The sequence below is a fragment of the Scyliorhinus torazame genome, chromosome 23 (genome assembly GCF_047496885.1).
Source record: "Scyliorhinus torazame isolate Kashiwa2021f chromosome 23, sScyTor2.1, whole genome shotgun sequence".
Taxonomy (NCBI): Eukaryota; Metazoa; Chordata; class Chondrichthyes; order Carcharhiniformes; family Scyliorhinidae; genus Scyliorhinus; species Scyliorhinus torazame.
Window position 1 is genome coordinate 16,858,281 of NC_092729.1, and position 19,729 is coordinate 16,878,009.

The window sequence follows — 19,729 nt, forward strand, 5'->3', positions numbered from 1 at the left end:
AAAATACAGACTAAACTATCCCTACTGCGAAAGCCTCTCCTTAGCTTCGGGCGCCCACTCAGTCAGAGGAACAATGGCCGTTGTCGGGTTCAGAGGCTGCTGGGGTCGAAATGGTGAAGGAGAAACAGCTTAGGTCGCCCGCCTGGTAGCGAGCGTTTACCTTGGACTGCTTCTGGTGCAGCTGGTGGACGGGTTTCTCCTCTGTGAGAGCCAAGTCCAAGAGAGCAATGCTCTGTTGGGGCCTTCCACTTATACCTGAAGGGGCTTTGCGCGCTTTTGGGTGTGCCTTGAACTTGGCCCAATCAATTGGGCCGTATCTTGATCACTCGTATTGATCTTGACCAATAAAGGGGTGGGTGCCCTGATGGCTGGGTGTGTCCTCGGTGGCCGTTGGCATGCTTTGTTTTCTGCTTTCGGTTTGGGGAACTGGCGCCGCGAGGTCTGTGGCCAGATCGGTTACTTAAGCATCTTCCTTTGTTCCCAGAGATGGGCCATCCATATGCTAGTGGGCCTACAGTTTCAGTCTTGTCTAGGAGCTGCGGCTCCAATATGCAGACAGGCTCTGTGCCTATTTGCTTTCTTACTATTGTCCATTTTTCCCTGCAAACTTTGCAAATGTCCATTTGTATTCTTGAAGTGGCCATCCCAGGTGGCTACACTACCGCCTTGTGATCCTCAATGCGAAGCGTGAAGGATCAAATAACCGCGTCGTCTTCATTCTCTTCCCAAGTTGGGCACCCGTAAGCACTTTATAGGCTCTACACTGCTCTGTCCTATGAATTGCAACTTTTACCTCAATTATTTATGTCCATACATCATTATAACCTTCTACGGGGCTCTATGACATTCAGGCATGCATTACAAAATAAAAAACTGGAACCTCTGACTATCCTTTACTGAACTATCCTTACTCAAGCAATGAAAAACATTTAAAGTATTTAAAACTACAAATAGCGAGTCCCCGGGTAGGATGGTGACCAGTGCCGTGTGTGCTCTACCCGAGCGTAGCTGACCAGAGGAGGATCCTTAGGCAGAGCGGGGACCAGTGCAGTTTCTCCACTGCCTGAGCGACCGGCAAGAACGGAACGGTCGCCGTGGGGGCTGCCTCTCGTGATTACCTTCAAATCAGGAGAGTTACTATGATTGGTTGTCTGCCGACAAACTAGTTCCATTAACTGCCAGTTGGCGTTGGAAGAGTGGTGGCGGGGGCCATGAAAATCTTGAAATGGACAAACAACATTTAACATTCACAATAACAAACAAACATACATTACAAACATGGTGCAGGTTCCATCAGAAAGGACACTGTAACTCTCCATCGGTTCCTTTTTACCATCATCTGGACACCTCATTGCTCAGTAGCAAACAGAGTCGCAAAGAGATTCGTTTGGTGGGAGTCAGACTCTATGTCTTCATCTTCTCCCAGCTGCCATACTCTTGATTGGAGTAGGTTTGCTAAAGCTGCGAGGGGCTAATTGGGGTCCATCTCATCATTCCGGATGAGCCTGAATGAATTGTCTCGGTGCCAGAATCTTGTGTCGAGGTTGGAGCTGCTAGGGGTTAATCCATAATCGTCGGGCGGTGGGTCTGGGTCAGGGGATTTAATGTATGTTATCTCGAAGGTGTCGCTGGAATCATGTTCGATATCCCTGGGACTGGGGCCTGGTGCAGAGGTGTAATCGTAGCGTGGTGTGCTGGGGCTGTCGATGTCGCTGTCACTGCTGGTTGAAGGAAGGGAGAGACGGAGACGTGCCTATGGAGTTGGAGTCGATGTCGTGTCTGAGGACGGGCTGGACTGGTTGGGGAGGATAGGAATGCGTCATTCGTGGGCGTGCGTGCTCATCTGCTGCTGCAAACGACATGTGGTGTGCATGGTTGTTCTGCGAGCCACAAGTCTTCAGCTGGTGTGTGTGAAACCACGCAGACTTGCCATTGGGATATGTGATCTTGTGACAGACTTTGTCAGGGATGGAATACGGTCCGGAAGGTTTGAGGGAGATGAATGAACTGGGGTTGTATAGGGATAGCCTCCCTTGCTGCCCTACAGCAAACTCGGTGGCGTGTACCGTTTTATCAATGCAAGCCCTGCTTTGCTTCTTCCCTGTCCCAAGTCTAACAGCTGCAGCGAGCTGGGCTGCCTTCACATCATCATTAATCTGCTGGACTGATTTTTCATGCGTGAGGGCGGTGACTGGGGGGCTGGCCAAATCCAGTCCTAATAAATATTCTGTCCCTTTCATGGGGCATCCGGTCATGAGGGTGTGGGGGGTGTATCCTGTGGACGTGGATACCGTGTTTCTTATGAACATCAGTGCAAAGGGGAGAACTGAGTCACAGGTGCCATTTTGCTGTTGCACCATTTTCCTGAGGGTGGCTTTCAGAGTTCTGTTCATCCTCTCAATGCCGCTTGATTGGGACTGGTATGTTATATGAAACTTTTGCTTTATTCCGACATTTGTGAGGACGTTTTTCATTAGTCGTCCTGTAAAATGGGAGCCTTGATCGGAATCTATACTGCGTGGGAGGCCCCATCTTGTAAAGATGTGCTGTGTTAGGATTTTAGCTGTCGTTTTGGCAGTGTTTGTTCTGCATGTAAAAGCTCCCACCCATTTTGTGAAGGTGTCAATGACCAGCGGCACTTACTGAAAACAATTTCTGCAGGAGGGTAGGGGTCCTATATAATAGGGGTGTGACTTAGCTGAGCTTTTCTTGCATATCTGTCCGGATTGTTCTGGGCACAGATTAAGCAATTCTCAATGAAATGAGTAACATTGGTTTTTAAATCAGGCCACCAGCAGAAAGGTCTGAGGTGGGCTAGGGTGGGTTCAATGCCCTGGTGCTCATGATTGTCATGGAACTGACAAATAATTTGGTTCTTGTCCTGGCTAGGGAATACATAAATGCCGTCTTTTAAAATCACACCGTCATGTATGGTTATCGTTTAATCTTATCATAAGGGGCTGCGAAATTGCCTTTTAAAACTTCCCTGAGCTTCTCATCTTCTTTTTGAGCCTTTGCCAAATCTTGAATGTTGGTCTGTGAGAGCTGATCCGCGTGCACTGGGGCGCTTTCGGGGAGTTCCAAAAGTGACCATGTCTGGAAACTGCCTTCGGTAGGGCGTCTGCCTTAACGTTACATGGGGGGGGGGGGAGAACGATGATGACTACGAACTTTAATAATGCCGTATTTCCTATCTTGAGCTGTCTCTAGGATATGTAGGAATAATGGGGCTGAGGGTAGGGGCTTTCTGTTTGCGGAAACGAATCCTCTATTTTCCCACAGGGGTAGGAATTCGGTTAAACTGTTGCAGACATATAAACTGTCCGAATATATGTCGGCTGTGCTCGGAAACGAGTCGAGTTGATCTACAGTGTGCGCTCTGGCTGCCAGCTCTGCTGCCTGCGAGCCTAAGTGTCCTGGCAATTTCAACAAAATCTCTTCTGGGCCGCGTCCCTGTGCGTCCTCTTACGTAAATACCGCAACCAGTATTTTTTTCCCATTTAAAACTATGGAGGAGCCATCCACATAGGTTATAATGGGTGCGCACGTGTCTGTGGGCTGGGGTCTCTGGGGTGTAGTACCTGCTTTCCTGGGAGTTGGCTTAGGCATAAAGGGTCCTGTATTATGTTTAGTGGAGATGATCGCACACTCGTGTGGGGTACCTGCATATTGTAAATTATCGGCTCGGAAAGTGTGGGTCTTGGTTCTTTTAACTGTTATGTCCCGCCCCTGTAAAAGAAGGGTCCAACGGGTTGCACGGATCTGGCTGACTGTGCCATCCTTAAGTCGACCATCTAGTAGTAGCTGAGTTGGGGTCTGTTCAGTGAGAATGGCGATGGAGTTGAGCCCTGTCATGGCGGCGAAGTATTGTACTGCCCACAAATCTGCGAGCAGGTGCCTTTCGCAGGCAGAAAATCCTTGCTCGACAGAATCTAACACGCGTGAGGCGTATGCCACGGGGCCTAAGCGATCATGTCGTTCTTGGAGGAGCACGGCCGAAAGGCTTTGGACGGTGCTTGCTACTTCGAATGCGTACGGGGAAGTGGATATGGGACCTGTAATGGAGAGGCTTTGCTGAGGGCTCTTATTAAAGCATCCACGGAAAATTGACGATCGAATAAATTGTCTTTTCCTCGATCTCGCGTTTACCATATGTGAGTACTGTACCCAAGTAAATCACTTTTTCATGCAAAATCTGGGCGTTCTTGGGGCTCACGTGACATCCATTCTGTTGTCGGAGTCCGAAATGTTCGGCGAGAAGCGAAATGTGCTCACCCTTTGTGTTGGCCTGTAGTAGCATATCATCTACATATTGGACCAGACAAACGGGTCGGGAACATTTTGCTGATCCATTTGCCAGCTGTCGGTGGAAAATGGAGGGGGGATGTGGAAGCCTTGTGAAAGGCACGTCCACGTGTATTGCTGTCCCTGGAATATGAAGGCGAATATTTATTGGCACGCTTTATCATATGGAATGGACCAAAAGCCTTTGCTAATGTTCAAAGTCGAAAACAACTTTGACTGTAGTCCCTTTTTTTAGCATGGTCTCGGGACTCGTGGCTACGGTGGGGGCTGCTACTGGGGTTACTTTGTTCAGTTCCCGGTAATCAATGGTCAGTCGCCATGATCCATCGGGTTTCCAGACGGGCTAAATTGGTGCATTATTCGTGGAGGCTACTGATCGGAGTATGCCTTGATCAACCAGGCTGTATTATCTTTGAAATTTCTCCCTCTGCTTCTTGGGTAAAACCGTACTGCTTTTGGGGTCTGGGGTCGGGACCTGTAATGGTCACTAAGCTATCTTGCCACAGTCGTGCTTGTGCTGTGCAAATGCTGCTTTGTGTTGCTGCAGGACTTCCCTAACCTGTTTGTCCTTACTAATGGCTCGAGTGTCGAACCAGAAATCTCCGACTGCGCTGATTCTGTTTGCATATTCTCCAACTGTGAGCGTGGCGGGGGCTCGTGCTGCCTTTGCCATTCTCCACACACATTTATTCACCGGATCAAATGAGAGGTTGTGGAAGCTCAAAAAGTAAATTCCAGGATGTGTTCAGCTGTCTGGGGTAGATCGACCACAACGACGGGGTGTTTAGTCGTGATGTTCCCTCTTTGTATCGCTGCAGGGGCTGTGAAGTGTCCCTGTTGTAAATGACCTGTAAACCCACTGAGTGTGATGGTGTCTGTTGTGGGCCACGTGTCCCGTTGAAACATTGTGGAGGAATGGAGTGTGGTGCGGGACCCTCCTGTGTCCCAAATAAATTCTATGGTGTTTCCCCGGGCTTTGCCTGTTTCTACCGGATTACCGGACTTGTTCCAAAGGGTGCCGCAGATCCAAATTGGGGAACCCGAACACCGTCAGTCGGTGCCGTTAATGTCTGCGTTCTCAGAACGGGCGCTAACGCTATGGATTGGATTTGCCCCATTCTTATTACGGTGCCTGTCTGTTGGGTTCTCTGGTGCTTCTGGGGCGCATTGCACTCTCGTGCATAGTGTCCTAATTGTCCACAATTTGGGATTTGGGTTGCTGTGGGCTGTTCCTGCCCTCATTTACACATGCGGGGTCCTGGTGCGTCCTAACTGGATGCATGTCTGCCTGCTCTTCATCTGGTTTTAAAAATGCGGTTTTCATAGATTATCATAGAATTCACAGTGCATTCGGCCCATCGAGTCTGCACCAGCTGTTGGAAGCTCAACCCAAGGTCAAAACCTCCAACCTATCCCCATAACCCATTTAACCACACCCAACACTAAGGGCAATTTTGGACGCTAAGGGCAATTTATCCTGGCCAATCCACCTAAACTGCACATCTTTGAACTGTCGGAGGAAACCGGAGCACCCGGAGGAAACCCACGCACGCATGGGGAGGATGTGCAGACTCCGCACAGACAGCGACCCAAGCCGGAATCGAACCTGGTACCCTGGTGCTGTGAAGCAATTGCACTATCCACAATCCTACCGTGCTGCCCACGGTTTTGCCTTGGATGGACTGTTCCTAAGCACGGGACAATTTTTTCAAATCCCAATTCTCGTTGTGGGCCTCGTCTGAGGGGTCGTAACTTGCGCAACTCTCTGCCATGCCTCTGTCGCATGAGAGACTAGGATTCATGTCCACTTGGCCATATTATCCACGGTCAAATGGGCGCGGGCTAACTCTCCGAATACTGCTGCGAAATCTATCCACAAGCGTTCAGCGTACGCTGTGGGGTGCTCTCTCTTCTTTTGCCTCCACTTATTTAGGCCTATTTTGTTATAGCCGATCGCTGTGTGCATTTCTTGTAGGGTGCCTACTCCTACATTCTGTTGGTCGGGAAGGGATGCCACGACTGAAGGGTCGAGGCTTAAAACTGTGAGCTTCACTTGCTCCTTTTCATCCAGGCCGTACCATGATCGCCTGCTCTTGCAAAGAACTGGTGGGGGTCCGAATTGGGTAAGAACGGTGTTATTTTATCAGACGTGTCTCTTAATTGAGTGACGGTTAACGGGTTAGTATGGAAGAAATCTGTGTTCCCTTCTGCTGTGGACCTGCGCTGTGTGGTGACAGGGTTCATGGGGGTGTGTTCTGCCTGTTCAGTTTGGGGTTGGGGTGCTTTTCGTTTCTGGCGTTTTTCCTATGTACATGTCCCATGTACATATCTATGGGGAGTCTCATTTAACTCCTGCCAATCGGGGCCTTTTTCTTGCTCTAGCTGGGTTCCGAACGTGCTCTGCAACCCATTCTGAACAGAAACCAGAGACTGCAATTTGCTTCCGGCACTTTGCGTGGTCTACCAGCTCTGCCTTTGTTCCGTTGTGAAAGTGTGGAGCGCTCGGAGGGCTGCTTTTAAGTTGTTGCACTGTTCCTGCAACTGGTCGACCTATTGTTCATTTTCCTGTCTTACCGACACCGCGCGTTGCGTGTCCTGGTAGGCTTTGTCATATTTGGACTGAAAGCTGCTCAAATGGGCGAGACAAGACTGGTGTGCCCGCTTGGCATCAGCCACCTCCTTGTCCCTCGCCGCTAACTGCTCTCACAGTTCCTTGTTCTCTCTCTCATATCCACTCACATCTCCTTTACTACTCTTGTCTTTCTCCTCAATCACTCTATGGAGCGTCCTCACGACCTCCTCTTGTACCTCGCAATTGTGCCAAGAAGGACAAGATTGCCATCAGCTTGCAAGCTTTCCCTAAGCTCTTCTTATGCATCTCTGCCAGGTTCTCCCACCAAGTATGCCCTATACCTCCGGGATCTGTTTCGTCATTGGCGCATAATTCAGTCCATAGGGCCCAAGCTTTTCCTTTGAGATATTTTCTGATCTCTTCTTCCCATACGGGACACTGTCCTAATCTACTGGTCGCGGCAACGTCGAATTCCAGGGGGTTCATAAGGCGTTCCATTGTCTTCATTGCCATTTTTCTCTATCTCTGTGGTGTCCACCGAATTTGGAACAGAGGGTGATGAAGTGGTGATGTAAACACGGGTACGGCTTACGCTAATATTCGGCCTACCAAACTCACACTTGTTTTACGCAACAAAATTTCTCAGGTTTACCTTAAATCCCTGTTAGTACTCACGCATTAACAGACTTTCGAATCTTGGAGGTTTGATCAGTATTGTTCTTACACTTGTGATTTTTCTGTTTCCAATTGGATTCCAATTCAAATTTGGGTTTTCTCAGAGTGATTAGGCCACTTCTAGGTCGAGTCCCGTCAGAGGTCGCCAGTAAATCTTGCTATCTTTGGTTGTTTCTGAATATGCCGGTCAATATGGTCGCCTTCCTTATTTCTAATTTCGTATGCTTTAGAGTCGCCAGGTATCTTTCGATACCGCCACAGAGTTCAAACCCGAATACTGATCGAAGAGCCGGTACACCAGTTAGTTAGTTCAACGTCAATACTATTTATTTACACACACAGCAAGTTCTACTCATGCACGAAATACTACAGACTAAACTATCACTGCTGCTAAAGCCTTTATTTAGCTTCGGGCGCCCACCCAGTCAGAGGAACAATGGCTGTTGTTCGGATCTGTGGCTGCTGGGGTCGAAGTGGTGGACGGGAAGAGATAAGGTCGTCCGTCTGGTTTCGTGCGTTGACATTAGACTTACTTGCTTCCGGTGCAGAGGGTGGAAGGGTCTCTCCGCTTTGAGAGCCGATTCCACGAGAGCGATTCTCTCTTGGGGCCTTCTTCTTATAACTGAAGGGGGCTTCGCGCGCTTTTGGCGGGCCTTGAAATTGGCCCGAAGCAATTAGGCCGTTTCTTGGTCATTCGCATTGATCCTAACCAATGAATGGGTGGGTGCCCTCACGGCTGGGCGTGTACTAGGTGGCTGTTGGCCTGGCTTTGCTTGTGCTTTCGGTTTGGGGTACTGGCGCTGTGAGGTCTGGGGCCAGATTGGTGACTTAATTATCTTCCTTTGTTCACGGAGATGGGCCATCCATACGCTAATGGGCCTACAGTTTCAGTCTCGTCTTGGAGTTGTTTCTCCAATATGCAGACAGATTCTGTGCCTGCCTGCTATCTTAGCATTGTCCATATTTCCCTGCAATCTTTGCAATTGTCCATTTTGTATTCTGGAAGTGGCCATCCCAGATGGCTACACGTCCACTCCCGTGTTTATGCCATGCAAGATACCGTTCCCGTCCATTCCAGCATGGTTCCTAGTATCCCCAATATCACCCCCTCCACAGGTTCAGATGTATACCGTGTCTCCCGTTTGAATACCTCTGTCCTGCATCTGCCTGCTTTAATACTGCCTCTGAAGATCTGAATTCCATTGCACTTTCCCGCCAATCTCGGGGAACGCCAGGCTAAGGCGGGTTATCAACCTCCGGCCCAACTGCAGTTATTCCGGTGCCGCTCTGGTCGTAATGTGTGTTGTGTTAAGGTAGCTGAAGAAAAAAACATACCAACCTCGTATCTACGGATCGCATGGACTGTTTCTGCAAGTCCCTCATGAAAGTCTGCACTGCTCGTTCAGTCACACTGTTTGAGGAAGTTCAGTCTGCGGCGGTATGGATGTGATTCCTCCCGTTTGTCTCGCTAGTAAATCTTTATCCATTACCTCCAGGGTGTCAAGTCTATTAATTGAGAGGCCTACCTTCTCGGTGGCAGCCGTCGAAGTGGTGAATGGCATACGTTGGATGTCTAACGTTTTGGCATGGACATCCACTATCAAAAAGAACATTGAGCCCTGAAAATGCCGGGCAAAAACCGAATGCAGGTGCACCCAAGGTCTGCCGGGTGATTGCCATGGACGAAGGGGTGTGACTGATTTCAGCTTCTAGTCTGTTACATTGATCGCCCAGCCGCACGATGCCAGGCTCCAGGTCTGACCACCGTATGTAGCTCCTGGTTGTCATTTCCATTTGCACTGCTGCCTCACGCCGCTGAGTTCTAAGTTCCAATCCCTGCTCTGGGTCACTGTCCATGTGGAGTTTGCACATTCTTCCCGTTTTTGCGTGGGTTTCTCCCCCACAACCAAAGACGTGCAGGGTAGGTGGATTGGCGACACGAAATTGCCCCTTAATTGGAAGAAAGGAATTGGGTACTGCATATTTATTTTTGAAGGTTGGAGAACAGTTCATACAGGCCCCAGAAATTCAAAGCACTAATGCATAAAAATATCACTTTTACTGGATATGAGAGTTGCTGGTTGGGACAGAATTTATTGCCCATCCCTAGTTGCCCTTCAGAAGGTGGTGGTGAGCTGCTTTCTTGAATTGTTGCAGGCCGTGAGTTTGGGGTTCACCCAAATGCTTTTAGGGAGGAAGCTAAATGATTTTTCCTCGTTATCGTGAAGGAACGTTTTTATGGTTCCAAGTGGGAGTGTTGAGTGATTTGGAGGGGGAATTGCAGTAGGTGATTTTCCCAAGTAGTGGCTTGTTTAGTTATTCAAAATGACAGTGGTAGTAGGTCTGGAAGGTGCTGCCGAAGGAACAATTGCCTGAGGAACTTTGTTGAGTTATTCTGGTGCATATTGGGATGTCTGTGGCGGAGGGATTGAATGCCTGTGGCAGGAGGAGCAATCAAGCGCACTGCTTGGTCCTGGATGCTTTCGAACTATCTGACTGTTCTTGGAGATCTGGGGAACAGCGCTTTACGGGGAAAAATGGATTAATCAATTTGCCTGCGTAAACAAACTTGTTCCGATATTTCAAAAAATGTACAATAGATAATCGTTAATGCTCTTTTCCTCCATTTAGGTAGTGAGTAATTGGCAAAGTGTGACAGGTCAGTTCTTGTACAGAGCCGAAATCGAACTCGGGTTTCCGCAGCGCGAGCCCAGAAAATAAACACGTGGCATAAGCTCCTTTTTAAACAGATCAATGCTCCTGCAACAAAATACACCGACTTCTAATTATAAATGTGCTGCTGCTTTTATTTATGAACCACACATGTTTTGGAAATATAAAAAACGCCAGGCAGCGCCCACGGAGAGACAGGCTCGAACTTACTCAAAAGTTGATACTGTGAAGCAACCAGTGAGCTAAACCTGACGCTGACGTCAAGCACGGACACATTGTATATAAAGGATTACCGTGATCAAACTCGCAGTGGTGGGTAACATTGAGGGGAAACTCCAGGTGTCGCTGCACATCACCTCACAGCCAGACGTGACCAAAAACTTAAAAATGCGTGAAGTAACAACGGAGGACATTCATTCCGTTTCACCTCAGCGGCTCTTTAGATTAGCAGATCATTCAATCCCACTCGACCGAAATTTCCCCAGAGGCATGCATTTCATTACTGGTGTTTCTCGCATTGAAATTCGAAAGTCATTGTTGTATCTGCCTCCACCAATCTCACAGGCAGTGCAGACCAGATAATTGAACTGTATCACAGCACATTGTAATAATTGTTCGGAAGATGTAACTTAAAAATCTTACCTCGCAGTTATATTCACCTGCGAGCTGCGAGTGCTGTGGCAACTGGAACTGATAGAAAATTACAACAGGGCCACTCACTCCTGCCCCAACATTCAGTTTGATCACAGCTGAGCTTCTGCCTCAATGTCAATTCCTGCCTGTTCCTCAGATACTTTCATTCCCTCAAAGTTCACTGTCGTTAAGATAAATCGAGGCAGACACCCACAGCAAAATTTCAAACCGATTTGGACTTTAGATGGTGCGCTCGAATCGGCAGCGACACAGATCTGGAAGGTGGGACAGGTCATAGAGTCATCGAAGTTTACAGCATGGAAATAGGCCCTTCGGCCAAACTTGGCATGCCGCCCAGTTTTTACCACACAAACCCTGTCCAGTTGTCCACATTTGGTCATATTCCTCCATACCCATCTTCTCCATATAACTATCCAGATGCTATTAAAAGGCAGAATTGTATACGCCTCTACTACTGTCTCTGCCAGCTCGTTCCAGACACTCACCACCCTCTGTGTGAAACAATTGTTCATCTGGACCCTTTTGTATCTCTCCCCTCTCACCTTAAACCTATGCCCTCTATATTTCGATTCCACTACCTTTGGGAAAATCTACTTCATCAATGGCCCTCATTATTTTTTAGCCGACGTCAAGATCACCCCTTGCCTCCAAGAAAAATGTTCCAGTCTATCCAGCCGCTCCGTTTAACTCAAACTATCAAGTCCGGTCGCAGCCTAGCAAATTTTTTCTGCCCTCTTTCTAGGTTAATACTATCCTTTTTATCTTAGGGTGACCAGAACTGTACACAGTATTCCAACTATCTCCTTCCCATTTTCTTGTACAACTTCAGCAAGACGTCCCAACTCCTGTATTCAATTATCTGGCCATGTATCTGATTCATAGTAATAATGGCCACAGGCACATTAATTGTGGAACAAAGAGCCTCCTTCAGTGCTGTGAATTTCCAATTATTCATCATGTTTGCTGTGGTTGCAAAGAGCAACAAAGTCGCAGAACTGGAAAAAGACGAACAAGAACATCTTGCTCAAGAGACCCACAGTAAATCAAAACTTCACCCGATACCAATATAAACAAAACAGAAACAGAATAAAGGAGTAGTAAAGAGAGAAAGGAGGAGAGAGCATTTAATGCTGGAGTACATTGCACATCACTCCCTTCCACCTTACTGCAGCAAGCACATTGTTTCTGTCTTCCAGGATTCATGCTGTTAGAAATACCTTCGATCCAGTTTCCTCTGAAGCACATAGAACATAGAACAAAGAACATTACAGCGCAGTACAGGCCCTTCAGCCCACGATGTTGCGCCGACCTGTGAAACCACTCTAAAGCCCATCTACACGATTCCCTTATCGTCCATATGTCTATCTAATTACCATTTGAATACCCTTAGTGTTGGCGAGTCCACTACTGCTGCAGGCAGGACATTCCACACCCTTACTATTCTCTGACTAAAGAACCTACCTCTGACGTCTGTCTTATATCTATCTCCCCTCAATTTAAAGCTATGTTCCCTCGTGCTAGACATCACCATCCGATGAAAAAAGCTCTCACTGTCCACCCTATCCAATCCTCTGATCATCTTGTATGCCTCAATTAAGTCACCTCTTAACCTTCTTCTCTCTAACGAAAACAGCCTCAAGTCCCTCAGCCTTTCCTCATAAGACCTTCCCTCCATTCCAGGCAACATTCTGGTAAATCTCTTCTGCACCCTTTCCAATGCTTCAACATCCTTCCTATAATGCGGTGACCAGAATTGCACGCAATGCTCTAAATGCGGCCGCACCAGAGTTTTGTACAGCTGCAACATGACCTCATGGCTCCGAAACTGAATCCCTCTACCAATAAAAGCTAACACACCGTACGCCTTCTTAACAACCCTCTCAACCTGAGTGGCAATTTTCAGGGATCTATGAACATGGGCACCGAGATCTCTCTGCTCATCCACACTGCCAAGAATCTAACCATTTGCCCAGTACACCATTAGCCCATCCTTCCAAAATGAATCACCTCACACTTCTCTGCATTAAACTCAATTTGCCACCTCTCAGCCCAGCGCTGCAGCTTATCTATGTCCCTCTGTAACTTGTAACATCCTTCCGCACTGTCCACAATTCCACCGATTTTAGTGTCATCTGCAAATTTACTCACCCATCCTTCTATGCCCTCCTCCAGGTCATTTATAAAAATGACAAACAGCAGTAGCCCCAAAATAGATCTTTGTAGTACACCACTAGTAACTGGACTCCAGTCTGAACACGTCCCATCAACCATCGCCCTTCAGTTTGATCACAGCTGAGCTTCTGCCACAATGTCATTTGCTGCCTGTTCCTCAGATATTTTGATTCCCTCAAAGTTCACTGTCGATCAGAAAAAGCGAGGCAGACACCCACAGCAAAATTTCAAACCGATTTGGACATATAGATGGTGGGCTCGAATATGCAGCGACACAGATATGAAAGGTGGGACAGGTCATTGAGTCATAGAAGTTTACAGAATGGAAATAGGCCCTTCGGCCTAACTTGTCCATGCCGTCTAGTTTTTACTACCCAAAGCCTGTCCAATTGCCCACATTTGGTCATATTCCTCTGTACCCATCTTCTCCATATACCTATCTAAATGCTTTTTAAAGGCAGAATTGTAGACGCCTCTATTACTGCCTCTGCCAGCTCGTTCCAGACAATCACCACCCGCTGTGTGAAACAATTGTTCCTCTGGACCTTTTTGTATCTCTCCCCTCTCACCTTAAACCTATGCCCTCTAGTTTTGTATTCCACTACCTTTGGGAAAATCTACTTCATTTATATGCCCCTCATTATTTTACAGCCGACGTCAGGATCACCCCTGGCCTCCAAGAAAAATGTTCCAGTCTATCCAGCCGCTCCTTATAACTCAAACTGTCAAGTCCGGTAGCAGCCGAGCAAATCTGTTCTGCCCTCTTTCTATATAACGGTGACCAGAACAGTACACAGTATTCCAAGTGTGTCCTTCACAATGTCTTGTACAACTTCAGCAAGACATCCCAACTCCTGCATTCAATTATCTGACCATGTAACTAGATCATAGTAACAATGGGCACCGACACAGTAATTGTGGAACAAAGAGCCTCCTTCAGCTTTGTGAATTTCCAATTGTTCATCATGTTTACAGTGGAGCAAAAAGAAAAAAAGTCGCAGAATGTGTCTGACTGGAAAAAATGTAGAAGAATATCTTGCTCAAGAGACTCACAGCTAATCAAATCTTCACCCGATACTAATAGAAACAAAACAGAAACAGAATAAAGGAGAATGGTAAAGAGAGAAAAGGGGAGAGCCTTTAATGCTGGAGTACATTGCACACCACTCCCTTCCAGCTTACTGCAGCAAGCACATTGTTTCTATCTTCAAGGTTTCATGCTGTTAGAAATGCATTGGATTCACTTTCCTCTGAAGCAGAGGTTACATGATTCATTCCACCGTTAGAATGAACAATGGGGACAGCAGGATGGGCCAGTGGCTAGCACTGCTGCCTCACGTCGCTGCGTTCTCAGGTTCGATTCCGTCTCTGGGTCGCTGTCCGTGTGGAGTTTGCACATTCTCCCCGGTTTTGCGTTGATTTCTCTCCCACAACAAAAGATGTGCAGGGTAGGTGGATTGGCCACACCAAGTTGCCCCATAATTGGAAAAAAGGAATTGGGTACTTTATATTTATTTTTAAAGAATGGAAAACAGTTCATTCCCAGGCCCCAGAAATGCAAAGCACCAATGCTTTAAAAAGATCACTTTTACTGGATGTGAGAGTTGCTGGTTGGGACAGAATTTATTGCCATCCCTGGTTGCCCTTCAGAAGGTGTTGGTGAGCTGCTTTCTTGAATCGTTGTAGGCCGTGAGGTTTGGGTACACACACGTGCTTTAAGGGAGGAAGCTAAAAAACAAATCCCCGTTACCGTGAAGGAACGTAAATATGGTTCCTAGTGGGAGTGGTGAGTGATTTGGAGGGGGAATTGCAGTTGGTGTTTTTCCCAAGTAGCGGCTTGTCTAATTCTTCAAAATGACAGTGGTCGTAGGTCTGGAAGATGCTGTCGAACGAACAATTACCTGAGGAACTTTGTTGAGTTATTGCGGTGCATTTTGGGATGGCTGTGGCGGAGGGATTGAATGCTTGTGGCAGGAGGAGCAATCAAGCGCACTGCTTGGTCCTGGGTGTTTTCGAACTACCTGAGTGTTCTTGGAGATCTGGGGAACAGCGTTTCACGTGGAAAATAATGGATTAATCAATTTGCCTGCGTAAGCAATCTTGTTCTGAAATTTCAAAAAAATGTATAATAGATAATCAATCGTTCGTGTTCTTTTCCTCCATTTAGGTAGTGAGTAATTGACAAAGTGTGATAGGTCAGTTATTCTGCAGAGCTGGAATCGAACTCGGGTTTCCGCAGCGAGAGGCCAGAAAGTAAACACGTGGCATAAGCTGCTTTTTAAAACAGATCAATGCAGACTGTAACAAAATACACCGACTTCTAATTATAAATGTGCTGCTGCTTTTATTTATGCACCACACATGTTTTGGAAATATAAAAAACGCCAGGCAGCGCCCACGGTGAGACAGGCTGAAACTTACAATTAAGTTGATGCTGTGAAGTAACCAGTGAGCTAAAGCTGACGCTGACGTCAAGCAGGGACTCATTGTATATAAAGGTCTACCGTGATCCTACTCGCCGTGGTAGGTAACATTGAGGGGACACTCCAGGTGTCGCTGCACATCACCACAAAGCCAGACGTGACCAGAAATGTAAAAGTGCGTGAAGTACCGTCGGAGGACATTCATTCCGTTTAACCTCAGCAGCTCTTTAGATTAGCAGATCATTCAGTCCCACTCGACCGACTTTTCCCCAAAGGCATGCGTTTGGTTGCTGTTGTTTCTCGCATTGAAATTTGAAAGTCACTGTTGTATCTGCCTCCACCAATCTCACAGGCGGAGCAGACCAGATAATTGAAATGTATCCCAGCACATTTAAATAATTGTTGGAAAGATGTAACTTAAAAATCTGATCTCGCAGTTATATTCACCTGCGGGTACTGTGGCAACTGGAACTGATAGCAAATGACAACATCGGGAGACAACACGGCCATCACTCCTGCCCCAACATTCAGTTTGATCGCAGCTGAGATTCTGCCTCAATGTCATTTGCTGCCTGTTCGTCAGATATTTTCATTCCCTCAAAGTTCACTGTCAATAAGAAAAATGGAGGCAGACACCACAGCAACATTTCAAACCGATTTGGACATACAGATGGAGTGCTCGAAACTGCAGCGACACAGATCTGGAAGGTGGGACAGGTCATAGGGTCATAGAAGTTTACAGAGTGGAAATAGGCCCTACGGCCTAACTTGTCCATGCCGTCTAGTTTTTACTACCCAAAGCCTGTCCAATTGCCCACATTTGGTCATATTCCTCTATACCCATCTTCTCCATATAACTATCTAAATGCTTTTTAAAAGGCAGAATTGTAGGCGCCTCTACTACTGCCTCTGCCGGCTCGTTCCAGACACTCACCACCCTCTGTGTGAAACAATTGTGCCTCTGGACCATTTTGTTTCTCTCCTCATTCAACTTAAACCTATGCCCTCTAGTTTTGGATTCCAGTACCTCATGGAAAATCTATCTTATCTATGCCCGTCATTATTTTTTAGCCGTTGTCTAGATCACCGCATGCCTACAATAAAAATGTTCCAGTCTATCCAGCCAGTCCTTATAACTCAACTTTTCAAGACCGGAAGCAGCCGAGCAAATCTTTTCTGCCCTCTTTCTATATTACGGTGACCAGAACTGTACACATTATTCCAATTGTGTCCTTCCCAATGTCGTGTACAGCTTCAACAAGACGTCCCATCTTTTGTACTCAATTTCTGACCATGTATCTGTAGAATTGTAACAATGGGCACAGACACAGTAATTGTGGAACAAAGAGCCTCCTTCAGCGTTGTGAATTTCCAATTGTTCATCATGTTTACAGTCGTGTAAAAAGCAAAAAAAGTCGCAAAATGTGGCTGACTGCAATAAGATGTAGAAGAATGTCTTGCTCAGAGACCCACGGCAAAACAAATCTTCACCCAATGCCAATAGAAACAGAAGAGAAACAAAGGAGAGTGGTAAAGAGAGAAAGGAGGAGAGAGCGTTTACTGCTGGATACATTGCACACCATTACCTTCCACCTGACTGCAGCAAGCACATTGTTTCTATCTTCCAGGATTCATGCTGTTTGAAATACCTTCGATCCAGTTTCCTGTGAAGCAGAAGTTACATGATTCAGTCCACCGTTAGAATTACGAACAGGGGCAGGACGGTGGCGCAGTGGCTAGCACTGCTGCCTTATGGCGTCGTGTTCTCAGGTCCGATCCAGGCTCTGGGTCACTCTTTGTGCGGAGTTTGCACATTCTCCCCGTGTTTGCGTGGGTTATGCCCCCACAACCCAATTATGTGCAGAGTAGGTGGATTAGTCACGCTAAATTGGGACTTAATTGGAAAAAATGAATTGGGTACCCGATATTTTTGTTTCGAGAATGGAGAACAGTTCATCCCGGGCCCCAGGAATTCAAAGCACCAATATATTAAACAGATAACTTTTACTGGATATGACAGCTGCTGGTTAGGACAGAATTTATTGACCATCCCTCGTTGCCCTTCAGAAGGTGGTGGTGAGCTGCTTTCTTGAAGCTTTGCAGTCCATGAGGTTTGGGTGCACACACGTGCTTTTATGGAGGAAGCAAAATTATTTTTCCCCCGTTACCGTGTAGGAACGTTAATATGGTTCCTAGTGGGAGCGGTGAGTGATTTGGAGGGGAAGATCCAGTTGGTGATTGTCCCAAGTAGGGGCTTTTCTAGTTCTTCAAAATGTTAGTGGTCGTAGGTCTGTAAGGTACTGCCGAAGGAACAATTGCCCGAGGAACTTTGTTGAGTTATTGCGGTGCATTTTGGGATGGCTGTGGCGGAGGGATTGAATGCTTGTGGCAGGAGGAGCAATCAATGTGAGTAATTGACAGAGTGTGATAGGTCAGATATACTGAGCTGGAATCGAACTTGGGTTTTCGCAGTATATGATCGGAAAGAAAGCACGTGGCACAAGCCTCTTTTCAAAACAGATCAATGCAACCTCTAAACAAAATACACCCACTTCTAATTATAAATGTGCTGTTGCATTTTTTATGCAACACACATGTTTTGGAAATTTTAAAAACGCCAGTCAGCGCCCACGGTGAGACAGGTTCTGACTTATAACTAAATGAATGCTGTGAAGTAACCAGTGAGCTAAAGCTGTGTCGTTTTAAGCATGGGAACATTATATAAAGGATTACCGTGATCCTACTCGCCGTGGTCGGTAACATTGACGGGAAACTCCAGGTGTTGATGCACATCATTTCACAGCCAGACGTGACCAAAAACTTAAACGTGCGTGAAGTACCGAAGGAGGACACTCATTCCGTTTATCATCAGCGGCTCTTTACATTAGCGGTTCATTCAATCCCACTCCATCGACCTTTCCCAAAAGGCATGCATTTTATTCCTGTCGTTTCTCGCATTGAAATTTGAAAGCCACTGTTATATCTGCCTCCACCAATCTCACAGGCAGTGCAGAACAGATAATTAAACTGTATCCCAGAATATTGAAATAATTGTTGGAAATATGTAACTTTAAAATCTTATCTCGCAGATATCTTCATCTGCGAGTGCTGTGGCAACTGAAACTGATCGGAAATTACAACATACGGAGACTCACTCTTGCCCCAACATTCACTTCGATCACCGCTGAGCTTCTGCCTCAATGTCAATTCCTGCCTGTTCCTCAGATACTTTCATTCCTCAAAGTTCACTGTCGATCTGAAAAATCGAGGCAGACACCCACAGCAAAATTTCAAACCGATTTGGACATATAGATGGAGTACTCGAATCTGCAGCGGCACAGATCTGGAAGGTGGGACAGGTCAGAGGGTCATAGAAGTTTACAGCATGGAAATAGGCCCTTCGGCCTAACTTGACCATGTTTTTACTACACAAACCCTGTCCAATTGCCCACATTTGGTCATATTCCTCTATACCCATCTTCTCAATATAACTATCTAAATGCTTTTTAAAGGCAGAATTGTAGACGCCTCTATTACTGCCTCTGCCAGCTCGTTCCAGACACTCACCACCCTCTGTGTGAAACAATTGTCTCTCTGAACCCTTTTGAATCTCTCCCCTCTCACGTTAAACCTATGCCCTCTAGTTTTGGATTCCACTACATTTGCGAAAATCTACTTCATCTATGCTCCTCATTATTTTATAGCCGACGTCAAGATCACCCCCAGCCTCCAAGAAAAATGTTCCAGTCTATCCAGCCGTTCCTTATAACTCAAATTGTCTAGTCCGGTAGCAGCCGAGCAAATCTTTTCTGCCCTCCTTCTATATTACGTTGACGAGAAGTGTACACAGTATTCCAAGTGTGCCCTTCACAATGTCTTGTACAACTTCAGCAAGACATCCCAACTCCTGTATTCAATTATCTGACCATGTAACTAGATCATAGTAACAATGGGCACAGACACAGTAATTGTGGAACAAAGAGCCTCCATCAGCGTTGTGAATTTCCAATTGTTCACCATGTTTACAGTGGTGCAAAAAGCAAAATAGTCGCAGAATGTGTCTGAGTGGAATAAGATGTAGAACAATATCTTGCTCAAGAGACCGACAGCAAATCACACCTTCACCCGTTACCGATCGAAACAAAACAGAAACAGAAACCAGTGAAACAATTGTTTGTATAAACCTATGTATCAATCCCCTCTCACCTTGAACCGATGCCCTCTAGTTTGGGATTCCATTACGTTTGGCAACATC